Raw genomic sequence first — 12,475 nt, 5'->3', positions numbered from 1 at the left:
GGGGATATATATAACCGTAGAGCAAACTTATATTGTAGTTCCCAATATCTGGTGAACTGAGCACTAAGCCGCAAACTTAATATATGCTGCTTAAACTGTTCTTCTTTGATTTCTGCTTGCAATTCTGTGGACCACATCTCCGCAATCCTCCTGTAATCCAAGTCCTCTGTCGAATCCAATAAATATCTGTGATGAAACCGTAAAGGAATAGGATTCTGTGCACCCAATGTCAATGCAGAATTCAAAGTGTCCTGCACATCTTCACACAAATTTATCCACCCTAAAGCAGACACATAATGATGCAATTGGTGATAAGCAAAACAATCTTTAGGTGACAACACGGACTCTCTCCTTAACTCCTCAAAGGTTTTCAGTTTCCTTTCCTCATTGATTAATTGATGAATATTAACTACTCCTTTCTTCCGTAACCGCAAGAACACTGCAGAGGACGTGTAATCCGTTGGGTTGGTCGTGAGCCCTTGGGCCCTGGCCGAGGTCAGCAGGGAGCTGACCCAGGCCAAGGGGAGACCGACCCACCACCACACACCCCAGCTACACAATACCCCCTAAGCTACCCCTCCCCACAGTCCCTCAGGAAGAAGGGAAATAGGCATACAGGCGGGCCTCGCGGCTGAACCGGAACCCACGCACACAGAGCCACTCGTGCGAGCCTCACGGCTGAACTGGAACCCAATCACACACAGGGAGGGGTGAAAGAACCCAGAGGGCCCCAAGATGCCAGACACACGCTGAACACCAGCAATAGGGCAGAGGGGGAAACAAAGGACCAGAGCGGGCCACGCCCACACAGGGGACTAGCGCAGGACAGGGGAACTAACACAGCAACCCCCCCCCACCACCACCACCAGGGTAGGAGCCCCAGGCAGAAGCCAGAGGAACCAGACACAAAAGGAAGGCAGAAAGCCTTTGCCTCAAACCCACTGTAGACAGAGGCACACAGGACACAAAGGGTTAAGCTTGTAGAGCCAGCAGAGAGAGAGTGCCATAAATCAACAAACAATCAGAGAGAACGCTTCCCCTCCCGAGAGGGAGCGGGGCCCATCCAACAAACACACTGGCAGAGGCAGGAATACAATACACACAGTACACAAAGGGTTAAACTCACTGAGCCAGCAGGCCGGGACACTGGGAAGAGAAACCCTTAAAACAAACAAAGGAGAACGCTCTCACTCAGCCCAGAGCCCCGGAGGCTGAGCAATGCCCAGCCCCCACTAAACAAACGAGCAGCTGACCCTGATTACAGAGCGCACAAAAACACAGCAGCAGCTAACCCAGAGGGAAGGAAAAGAATACTCTAATTCAACACCGATCCCTGTCAGAACATAGAGCACGTTCTGAGAGAAAACTATCAGGCTTTCCTGTTACCACCAAGTAAGTAACGCAAAAGCAGAGAAACTCTTCAGCTGCAGGCTAAAGTACTATCCCCTGACGTCAGCACAACCCCTGGCAGCCAATCAGAAGAGACGTCCCCCCCTCCCCCTCAGCCCAACCGGCAGAATCATAACATCACCCCCCCTTCAAGGGCCCCCCCTACCCCGTCCACGAGGTTTAGGTTTGTGAGGGAAAAGGCGATGGAACCGTCTGACTAGGACTGGCGCGTGGACATGAGTAGCGTCTTCCCAGGAGTTGTCTGCCGGTCCATATCCCTTCCACGCAATGAGATACTGGAGATGTCCCCGGAAGTGCCTTGCATCCAAGACATCCCGGACTTCGTATTCCCCCTGGGAGGCTGAGATGGCTGGACTAGCAGGCAACACGGCCAAAGCCCTTTTTCTCAGAATCACAGGCTTCAGAAAGGACACATGAAAGGTGTTATGTACCCGTAATGTAGGTGGTAACTTTAGCTGATAACAGACCCGATTCACTTGCCTCACAATGGGATACGGGCCCACAAATCGAGGTGCAAAGCGGGAGGAGGGAATCTTCAGACGAAGATTACACGTGGACAACCACACCAAGTCGCCAGGCTGGAAGCGCGGTTCCACTCTGCGAGACCGATCCGCTTGGCGTTTCATACGAGCGGAGGTCACTCGCAGCGCTTTCTGAACTGACGACCAAATTGCTTGGAGCGAGGTCACCGCATCGGCCGCTGCCGGGACATCCGAGTTGGTTTTCAAGGGGGCTGGTATCCGCGGATGTCGTCCATATATGATGTAAAAGGGCGAAGCACCCGTGGCCGAGCTCACTCTGTTGTTATGAGCGAATTCTGCCCAAGGCAGCAGCTGACTCCAGTCATTGTGGTGCTCATTCACATACATCCGTAGGAACTGCTTCAAGCATTGGTTCACTCGTTCTGTTTGGCCATTGGATTGTGGGTGATATCCCGACGAAAAGTTCAGCTTTATTTCAAGGGCCCAATTCAGGGCTCTCCAGAACTTTGAGACAAACTGTACTCCTCGATCAGAGGTAATAGATTCTGGCAGACCATGGTGACGAAAAATAGCGCTGATGAAATACTGTGCCAGCTTCACCACCGAAGGAAGGGTAGGCATGGGTATGAAGTGGGCCATTTTAGAAAACCGGTCCACCACTACCAAGACAACTGTGTGCCCAGAGTTGGGCAGATCCGTAACAAAGGCCATGGCAATGTGGGTCCACGGTCTCTCAGGTACCGGTAAAGGTATCAGCAACCCCTGGGGTCTCCGACGGTCAGCTTTATGCTGGGCGCACTCAGGACATGCAGCCACGAACTCCTGCACATCCCGATCAAGTGAAGGCCACCAATACTGCTGGGAGATGAACCGCTTGGTTCCCAGGATCCCGGGATGTCCTGCCATTCGAGAGGCATGCCCCCATTGGAGTGTCTTTTCTCTCAGCCGGGGTGGCACAAAGGTCATACCTGCAGGTACTGCTAGCGTCATTGCAGGCACAATGACATCGGGTTTAATTACATACTGCAGGGGTTCTTCCTCCAGGTCAGCCTCCATGGACCTGGAGAGGGCGTCTGCCTTGATGTTCTTCTCCGCTGGACGATAAGTCAGAATGAAATCAAAGCGGGAGAAGAATAGTGCCCATTGGGCCTGGCGAGGATTCAGCCTTCTCGCTTCTCGTAAATAAGTCAGGTTTTTATGGTCCGTGAACACCGTGAAGGGCTCCTGTGCCCCTTCCAGCAGATGACGCCATTCTTCCAGGGCCAATTTAATGGCTAATAGCTCCTGATCCCCGATGGCATAATTCTTCTCGGCAGGGGTATACTTTTTAGAGAAGAATGCACATGGGAGAAGTTTCCCACTGGGGTGGGCCTGGGACAGCACTGCTCCTACGCCAACCGATGATGCGTCCACTTCCACGAAAAATGTATTTGTCGGGTTGGGATGGCGCAACACTGGAGCTCCAACAAATGCCTGTTTCAGATTCTCAAAGGCCTGACACGCCTCAGGCGACCAGTTGCGAGTGTCAGCGTTCTTCTTAGTCAAGGCAGTAAGAGGGGCAGTCAGGGACGAGTAATTCCAAATAAACTGCCTATAGTAGTTTGCAAAACCTAAAAGCGCTGTAGAGCCTTACGCCCCGTAGGTTGCTGCCAGTGCAGGATGGCTGTCAGCTTACTGGGGTCCATACGCAGCCCGTGGTTAGAAATGATGTACCCCAGGAAGAGAGCAGTTCGGAGCGATGGAATTCACATTTTTCCAATTTCACATAGAGGTGGTTCTCCCTCAACCGCTGCAATACGGGCTTCACGTGCTCCTGGTGTTCTTCCTCAGCCCTTGAAAATATCAAAATGTCGTCCAAGTAGACCATCACAAACTTATACAGGAGATCCCTGAAGATGTCATTCATGAAGGCTTGGAAGACGGCTGGAGCATTAGCAAGTCCAAACGGCATTACCAGATATTCGTAATGCCTGTCGCGGGTGTTAAACGCCGTCTTCCACTCATCCCCCTCCTTGATCCGCACAAGGTTGTAGGCCCCCCTGAGATCGAGCTTGGAGAAGATCTGGGCCCCCTGGAGGTGGTCAAACATCTCAGAAATCAAGGGAAGGGGGTATTTGTCCTTCCGCATGATGGCATTGAGTCCCCTGTAGTCAATACAGGGGCGCAACCCCCCATCCTTCTTCTCCACGAAGAAGAATCCAGCCCCCGCGGGCGATTTAGAGGGCCGGATGAACCCTCGAGCTAGGTTTTCTCGAATATACTGGGACATGGCTTCCATCTCTGGCCGGGATAGAGGGTATACGCGGCCACGGGGAGGTTCAGTGCCAGGTAGTATATATAACTCTGCAAAATGTTGATGAAAAGTTTTTGCTATGTCTTCTTATTTAGTGGAAACTTCTCCCTTGGAGTTACGAATTCCTGAGATATAGTGAGTTCTTTTCCCTCTTTTAACCATACGTGCCATCAGTCCCCCTACCCTCTCTCCATATCTATAAAATTTATATTTACTGTAAATCAGAGACTTTAGCGTCCTCTTGTGTATAAGACTATCTAGTGCTGTCTTGGTTGCTATTAAAGTCTCATATAAAATGGGGGTCGGTCTACGTGCATATTGACGCTTTAATATTCTCCACTTCCGTTCCAGATCAATGATTCCCTGTGTAATCCGACGTTTCCTGGCACTGGCATAGGCAATTATATCTCCGCGGATTACAACTTTTTGGCTGTAGGCCATAAAAGGAGGGGGTCGTCTATGTGCTGATGATTTGCTAAAACAAACCCCTGCCACTTATCTGCTAAATGTTTAGTAAAATCCTGCGACTTAAACAGATACGCCAGAAATCTCCAGCCCGCCGTTTGTTGAAAATATGGCGCCATTTCCATGTCCAACCATACCACAGCATGGTCGGACACTTCCTCTGGCCTTAATGTAGCTGAAATAACCTGACTCATCAACCCCTGGGACAGAAGAATATAATATAGGCGGGAGAGAAAATGATGGGCACGTGATGTATGTGTAAAATCCCGTTCTCCAGGGCGTAGCACACACCATACGTCTACTAGGCCAAGGGCCTCACTAAAGGATTCTAAAATGGAGGGCCTCCTCTTTATCCCCTCACCCCCAGAGTGTGATCTATCTAACAACTCATCAAATACTACATTCATATCTCCTGCCAGCATCAATGGTAATGAAGGGAACCTTTGACAGTAAGAAAGAACCTTGGGGAAAAAATTCTTATCAGGCCCCACAGGTGCGTACACTGACACCAGCAATATCTCTCTTCCTTGTAGATTTAATTGGATCCCTACAAACCTACCTTCCTCATCTTTAAACAATAGCTTGGCCCCCCAGCCAATGATTTATGCAACAATACCGCTACGCCCCCTCTTCTACCAGACGCAGGGGATGCTATAACTTCTCCCGCCCATTTACATTGTAGTTTTTTATGTTCTTCTGCTGACAACCTGGTCTCTTGTAAACATGAAATTTGTACTCTGTGCTGTTTAAGCGCCGTCAAAATGTTTGTCCGCTTTATGGGGTAAGTTATTCCACAAACATTCCAGGACGCTATTCTTACCGAGCGCTGTACACTTTTATCTATACCCACCACAAGACCGCCCCCATTCAGTGTACATTTGTTTTCCTTCCCAGGGGTCCCAGCCTCCCCCCAGGGAAATTTTGTTTTCACATTGCAACCACAAAATCATCCTAATACAATAATTTCTAACCGCAGTAGTAACAGCAGCCAAGCCCATCATACAAACATATGCCACAAAACCTTGACCAAATCTCACCTTCTTCCCATTCCTTCCCTGCCCCCCCATCCCGCTTCCCTGTCCCCTCCCTGCCCCCTCCCCCACTGCCTCTTTACACCTATCCATCTCATTAACAAGATAAATATGAAGATCACACACCCATTGCCAAGGAACCCCGCGTCCTATACATAAATTATTCTAACATGTCATTTAACCTAGAATACTATAACATCAGCAGAAATACCCACAGGTAAAACATTTCCCCGTTACCCCGAACTTCCTTCTACCTTCACTACACAAGTCCAGTTTCAGCCTGTTGACTGAGCATTCGAAAGACTCTTTATTATTTTAGCCACTGCAACCTTCGCTGCCTTTGCACTTTCATGAGATTGCCAGTGTCCATCTTGCATTATTTTCAGCGTGGCCGGATATAACAGCATGCATCTGATGTTGTTCTCATATAACTGCCTGCACAATGGTGTAAATTGCTTCTGTCGTTCCTGCAGAGCAAACGAATAATCCTGAAAAATGCGTATCTTATGATCATCATATTGTAAAGTGTCCCGTTTCGCTCTATAACCACACAAGATTTCTACCTTGTGAATATAGTTATGCAGTTTGATAAGCACTGCTCTCGGCGTAAGGCGGCCATCTTGCTTCTTGCCCATGCAGTGCGTTCTTTCAAGACACAACGGCCCCATGCTATCCGATAGGGCAAACTCTTTCTTCAGCCAAGATTCCAGTAAAGTTGCCAAAGCCGCATCCCCGATCAATTCTGGGATCTCGATGATCCTTAAATTAGACCTTCTAGAGCGGTTCTCTAGATCATCCACTTTTTCCGACAGCATGCGCACTGCGCTGACAAGCTTATCCCTCTCCTCCGCAGCAGGTGGGGCCGCGTCTTCCAGTGCCGAGACCCTCTACTCTAGTTCTCTGGTTCGCTTCCCCATGTCCGCCAAGAGGGTCTCGAATGAGGAGATCTGCTCCGACAGTCTGCCAAGCTTAGGCTCTAAAGCAGTCGTCACTGCTACCGTCAGCTGTTGCAATTGTTCTGTAGAAAAAGACTGCTTATCTTGCTGCTGCTTCGCCTCCATATCGCCAGTCTGTTTCAGTTTCTCTTTCTCTCTCTTAACTCCTTTTCCTTTCCCCACCATACTGCTCGGCGACGATTCTAAGTACCTGTCCATTTAGCAGTGGGATAACGCAATGTAGAATGTATTAATCGCAAAAAATAGGTTAATTGCAGATGCTAAGGCACACGGAGGTCCCGGAGAACAAGTACAGCATGTCTTGCTCTCTCAAGGCATCACGTGATCTCTTCTTTAAGCGTTTTTAACACACCTACAATTAGCGCGTACGATAACTGTGTGTAGGCATGAACACGGTTACCACGTATACATGGTTAGCACGCGTTAAAGACGTTAACGCACCTATAATGCAGCTTAGTAAATAGGGCCCCATTGTATGCAACTTACAATTTCAACAGAATACACAATAAAACATCTCGCCTTCGTCGATGTCGTCATACCTCTCCTGCTCTTCTCCATACTCTCCTGCTCCTTCTCCTGCTCTCCGCTGGTGACATTAATCCCAATCCTGGTCCCCCACATACTCTGGAGAATACTCTGGAGGAAAGGAGAAACAGGGGTGATATGATACAGACGTTCAAATATTTGAAAGGTATTAATCTGCAAATGAACCTTTTCCGGAGATGCGAAGGCGGTAGAACGAGAGGACATGAAATGAGATTGAAGGGGGGCAGACTCAAGAAAAATGTCAGGAAGTATTTTTTCACGGAGCGAGTAGTGGATACTTGGAATGCCCTCCCGCAGGAGGTGGTGGAAATGAAAACGGTAACGGAATTCAAACATGTGTGGGATAAACATAAAGGAATCCTGTTCAGAAGGAATGTATCCTCAGGAGCTTAGCCGAGATTGGGTGGCAGAGCCGGTGGTGGGAGGCGGGGATAGTGGTTGGGAGGCGGGGATAGTGCTGGGCAGACTTATACGGTCTGTGCCAGAGCCGGTGGTGGGAGGCGGGACTTGTGGTTGGGAGGCAGGGATAGTGCTGGGCAGACTTATACGGTCTGTGCCAGAGCCGGTGGTGGGAGGCAGGGATAGTGCTGGGCAGACTTATACGGTCTGTGCCAGAGCCGGTGGTGGGAGGCGGGGCTGGTGGTTGGGAGGCGGGGATAGTGCTGGGCAGACTTTTACGGTCTGTGCCAGAGCTGGTGGTTGGGAGGCGGGGCTGGTGGTTGGGAGGCGGGGATAGTGCTGGGCAGACTTATACGATCTGGGCCCTGAAGAGGACAGGTACAAATCAAGGTAGGGTATACACAAAAAGTAGCACATATGAGTTTGTCTTGTTGGGCAGACTGGATGGACCGTGCAGGTCTTTTTCTGCCGTCATCTACTATGTTACTATGTTACATCAGCTCTTATCCTATTCATGTAGGCCACACCTGATACCTCCAATCTGATATCGGTTCCTCTCCACCCACCTTCTTCTCTGCCCTTCTCTTGTGCTCTATGGAACGCCCGCTCTGTCTGCAACAAACTTTCCTAAATCCATGACCTCTTTATCTCTCGTACCCTCCAGCTGGTTGCCCTAACTGAAACCTGGCTTTGCTCTGAGGACTCTGCCTCAGTTGTGGCCCTATGTCATGGAGATTATGTTTTTTCCCATACTCCTCGCTCGGTTGGCCGTGGAGGCGGTGTTGGGCTACTATTCTCACCCTCCTGTAAATTCCAGCCCATTCTTCCACCTCAGTCTCACTGCTTTTCTTCCTTTGAGGTCCACTCGATCTGTCTGTTCGCTCCTCTGCCTCTCCGAGTATCAGTCATTTATCAACCCCCTACTAAATCCCCCTCTTCCTTTCTCTCTGACTTTGATGCCTGGCTCTCCTTCTTTCTTGAACCTTCATCTCCCTTCCTCATTCTTGGGGATTTTAACATTCATGCTAATGACCCCTCTGACTCTTATGCTTCTAAATTTCTTGCCTTAACATCCTCCTTCAATCTTCAGCTGTGCTCCACCACCCCTACTCACCAGAATGGCCACTGCCTTTGTCACGATTGTGGTTGTGACCCCTCTCAGTCTCACCTTATTTCTGGCGGTCAGCTTCCGAGCTAGCATCTGTCTGTTCTTCCTGAGTTAGCTCTGTCTCTGTCTCTGTGTGCTGGCTGCTTCCAGCATGGCTCTAATTGCTCCACTATACTGCACCTGTGTGTATTTAGCCTCTCTGTGCTTCAGTATGCTTTCTGCCTGTGTCCTGTAGTTGTGACATCATCAGTCAGGGCCTTGATAAGGAAGTGGTGTTCTTCCATCCAGGGCCTTTGCATTGCCAAGGGTCATCAGGTTAGTCGGTGTGCTGTTGCACGGCTTACCTAGCCTTGTTCTGTGGGCTCTTGCCCTTCTGCTTTGTCTTGCTCTTGTCTGTGGGCTTCCATCTCTTCTGTTTTGCCTTGTTCACTATCTGTGTTTCTGTTTGTGGCTGCTTGGTAGCCTCCAGTCTTGGTTCTGTTCTGTTGCCTGTGTGTGTGTATATCCTAAACCCTGGTTCTGCCAAGCTTGTATGTATATCTTGAACCCTGCTCCTGCCGAGCTTGTATGTATATCTTGAACCCTGCCTCTGCCAAGCTTGTATGTATATCCTGGACCCTGCTTCTGCCCAGCTTGTATGTTTATCCTGAACCCTGCTTCTGCCCAGCTTGTGTGTATATCTTGAACCCTGCTTCTGCCAAGCTTCTATGTATGCTCTGTCTGCCTAGTCTGTCTGTGAATCCTGATCCAGTCCAGCTCCATCCTGTAAGTCCGGCAGGCCGCCCGCACCCAGGGGCTCAACCTCTAGGGAACGTCAGTCAGTGCAGGTGAAACCCGGAGCTGCTCCAGTCCTGTTTTCCTCCTGTTATCCCAGTCCTGTGGTTCCAGCATTGTCTGCCTACAGCCGCAGTTCCAGTCCTGTCATTCTGGCCAAGTCCATTCCAGATTCCAGCTCCAGCCTCGCTTGTTTGCCCAGTCCCAGCTGGGGGTCTTGCCTGCCGCTGCTGCTCCTCGGCAGTGGTCCAAGGGCTCACATTCTAGTGAATGTTTGTTTTGAACCTGAAATCGTAACAGTCTTGATCTTATCCTCTTCTCCAACTGCTTACCCTCCAGTTTCCTTGCCTCAAATCTCCGCCTCTCTGACCATCATCTTATAACTTTCACACTTAAACATCCTCCTCCCCAGACCCGTCCTATTTTAACCAACACATTTAGGAATCTACAGGCTATAAACCCTTCTACCCTGTCCTCCAGAGTCTCAAATCTCTTCTCTACTGCTATGTCAACCAAGTCCGTCAATGAGGCTGTCTCTTCCTATAATACTATTCTGTCATCTGCTCTGGACACTCTCGCTCCTCCTGTGTCTCGTCCTATAAAACGTACCGAACCCCAGCCTTGGCTGACCTCTACAATCCGCTACCTACGCTCCTGTGCCTGCTCTGCCGAACGCCTTTGGCTAAAATCTTGTACCCATGCTGACTTCATACACTTCAAATTCTTGCTGACCTCCTTCCAATCTGCTCTCTTACTTGCCAAACAGGACTATTACATTTACATCCAGTTGACTAACTCTATTGCTTCGAACCCTCGACGTCTCTTTGCCACGCTAAACTCTCTCCTCAAAGTGCCTTCTCCTCCAGCTCCCCCTTCACTTTCTTCCCAGACTCTGACTGAGTACTTTCATGACAAGGTTCACAAGATAAAACTTGAATTCACAACCTGCTCACCTCCACCCCTCCTTCCCTTAGTCCACTCTCTCAACCCTCCTATCCCTGCCTCCTTTTCTTCCTTTTCCAAAATTACTGAAGAGGAAACTTTACTTCTTCTTTCCTCCTCAAAACTAACCACCTGCTCCACTGACCCTATTCCCACTCATCTACTCAACACTATCTCTCCTACTGTCATCCCTTTCATCTGTCATATCCTCAATCTTTCACTTTCCACTGCAACTGTCCCTGATGCCTTCAAACATGCCGTAGTCACCCCACTCCTTAAAAAACCTTCACTGGATCCTACTTCTCCTTCCAACTATCGCCCCATCTCCCTCCTCCCTTTCTTATCCAAGATACTAGAATGTGCTGTCCTCCATCGCTGCCTCGACTTTCTTTCATCTCAAGCTATTCTTGATCCACTGCAATCTGGCTTTCGCCCCCTTCATTCAACCGAAACAGCACTTGCTAAAGTCTCCAATGATCTATTCCTGGCTAAATCCAAAGGGCTATACTCTATCCTCCTCCTTCTCAATCTTTCTGCTTCTTTTGACACTATTGATCAAGCTGTCCTCACTTGGATTTCAGAACTCTGCTCTTTCCTGGTTTTTTTCTTATCTCTCACAGCGTACTTTTAGTGTATACTCTGGTGGATCCTCCTCTTCCTCTATCCCGCTGTAAGTGAGTGTACCTCAAGGATCCGTCCTAGGACCTCTCCTTTTCTCCATCTATACTTCCTCCCTTGGTGCTCTGATCTCATCCCACGGTTTCCAGTACCATCGTTACGCTGATGACTCCCAGATCTACTTCTCCACACCAGAAATCTCAGCAGAAATCCAGGCCAAGGTATCTGCCTGCCTGTCTGACATTGCTGCCTGGATGTCTCACCGCCACCTGAAACTTAATATGTCCAAAACTGTGCTCCTTATCTTCCCACCTAACCTAACCTCTCCCCTTCCCCCATTCTCTATTTCTGTCGACAACACACTTATTCTTCCTGTATTATCTGCTAGTAACCTTGGGGTCATCTTCGACTCCTCCCTCTCCTTCTCTGCACATATTCAGCAGATTGCTAAAACCTGTCATTTCATCCTCTATAATATCGCCAATATTCGCCCTTTCCTTTCTGAGCACGTTACCAGAACCCATATCCACACTCTCATCACCTCTCGCTTGGACTACTGCAACTTGCTTCTCATAGGTCTTCCACTCAGCCATCTCTCTCCTCTTCAATCCATAGGCGTAGACTGGGGGGGCGAGGGGGGGCAATGCCCCCCCAAACGACGATGAGGCGCCGCCGCGCCATTAGTTTAAAAAAAAAAAAACACATGCACGCACGCGCTCCTCTCCATCCGCTTGGCTTTCCTGCTCTCTCTGTCTGCGTCCCGCCTTCCGAAGCCAAGCGGAGTAGCGGACGGAGAGGAGCGTGTCCATCTACCCCTCTCTCTTCCTCCCTCCCTCCCTCCCTCCGCCGCAGGCAGCAGTCTTTTCCAGCGTTCCTGGCAGCGGTAGCGATGTACACGCTGCCTTTGGCTCTGCCCCGAAGCCTTCTCTTCAAGTTCCTGTTCCCGCATAGGTGGGAACAGGAACTTGAAGAGAAGGCTTCCGGGGCAGACCGAAGGCAGCGTGTACATCGCTACCGCTGCCAGGAACGCTGAAAAAGCTGAAGACTGTTGCCTGCGGCGGAGGGAGGGAGGGAGGAAGAGAGGGGGTAAACGGAGTCACCATCTTGGACCTCGCGGGGGGGGGGGGTGGGGAGCAGAGGGAAGATGGATGGGACTGGGAGGGGTGGGGAGCAGAGGGAAGGAGCAGGAGATGAATGGGACTGGGAGGGGTGGGAAGCAGAGGGAAGGAGCAGGAGATGAATGGGACTGGGAGGGGTGGGAAGCAGAGGGAAGGAGCAGGAGATGAATGGGACTGGGAGGGGTGGGAAGCAGAGGGAAGGAGCAGGAGATGGATGGGACTGGGAGGGGTGGGAAGCAGAGGGAAGGAGCAGGAGATGGATGGGACTGGGTGGGGTGGGAAGCAGAGGGAAGGAGCAAGAGATGGATGGGACTGCGAGGGGTGGGGAGCAGA

General features: G+C 50.1%; 1 protein-coding gene across 1 annotated transcript in view; it reads left to right on the top strand.

The window, feature by feature from the left end:
* DNAH6 (dynein axonemal heavy chain 6) overlaps positions 1-12,475 on the top strand; it is a 2,906,060-nt gene that overhangs the window by 974,863 nt on the left and 1,918,722 nt on the right. The window lies entirely within an intron of this gene.

The sequence above is a fragment of the Microcaecilia unicolor genome, chromosome 2 (assembly GCF_901765095.1).
Source record: "Microcaecilia unicolor chromosome 2, aMicUni1.1, whole genome shotgun sequence".
NCBI lineage: Eukaryota > Metazoa > Chordata > Amphibia > Gymnophiona > Siphonopidae > Microcaecilia > Microcaecilia unicolor.
Note: the sequence above shows the minus strand (reverse complement) of the source record. Positions and strands in the feature narration are given on the sequence as shown.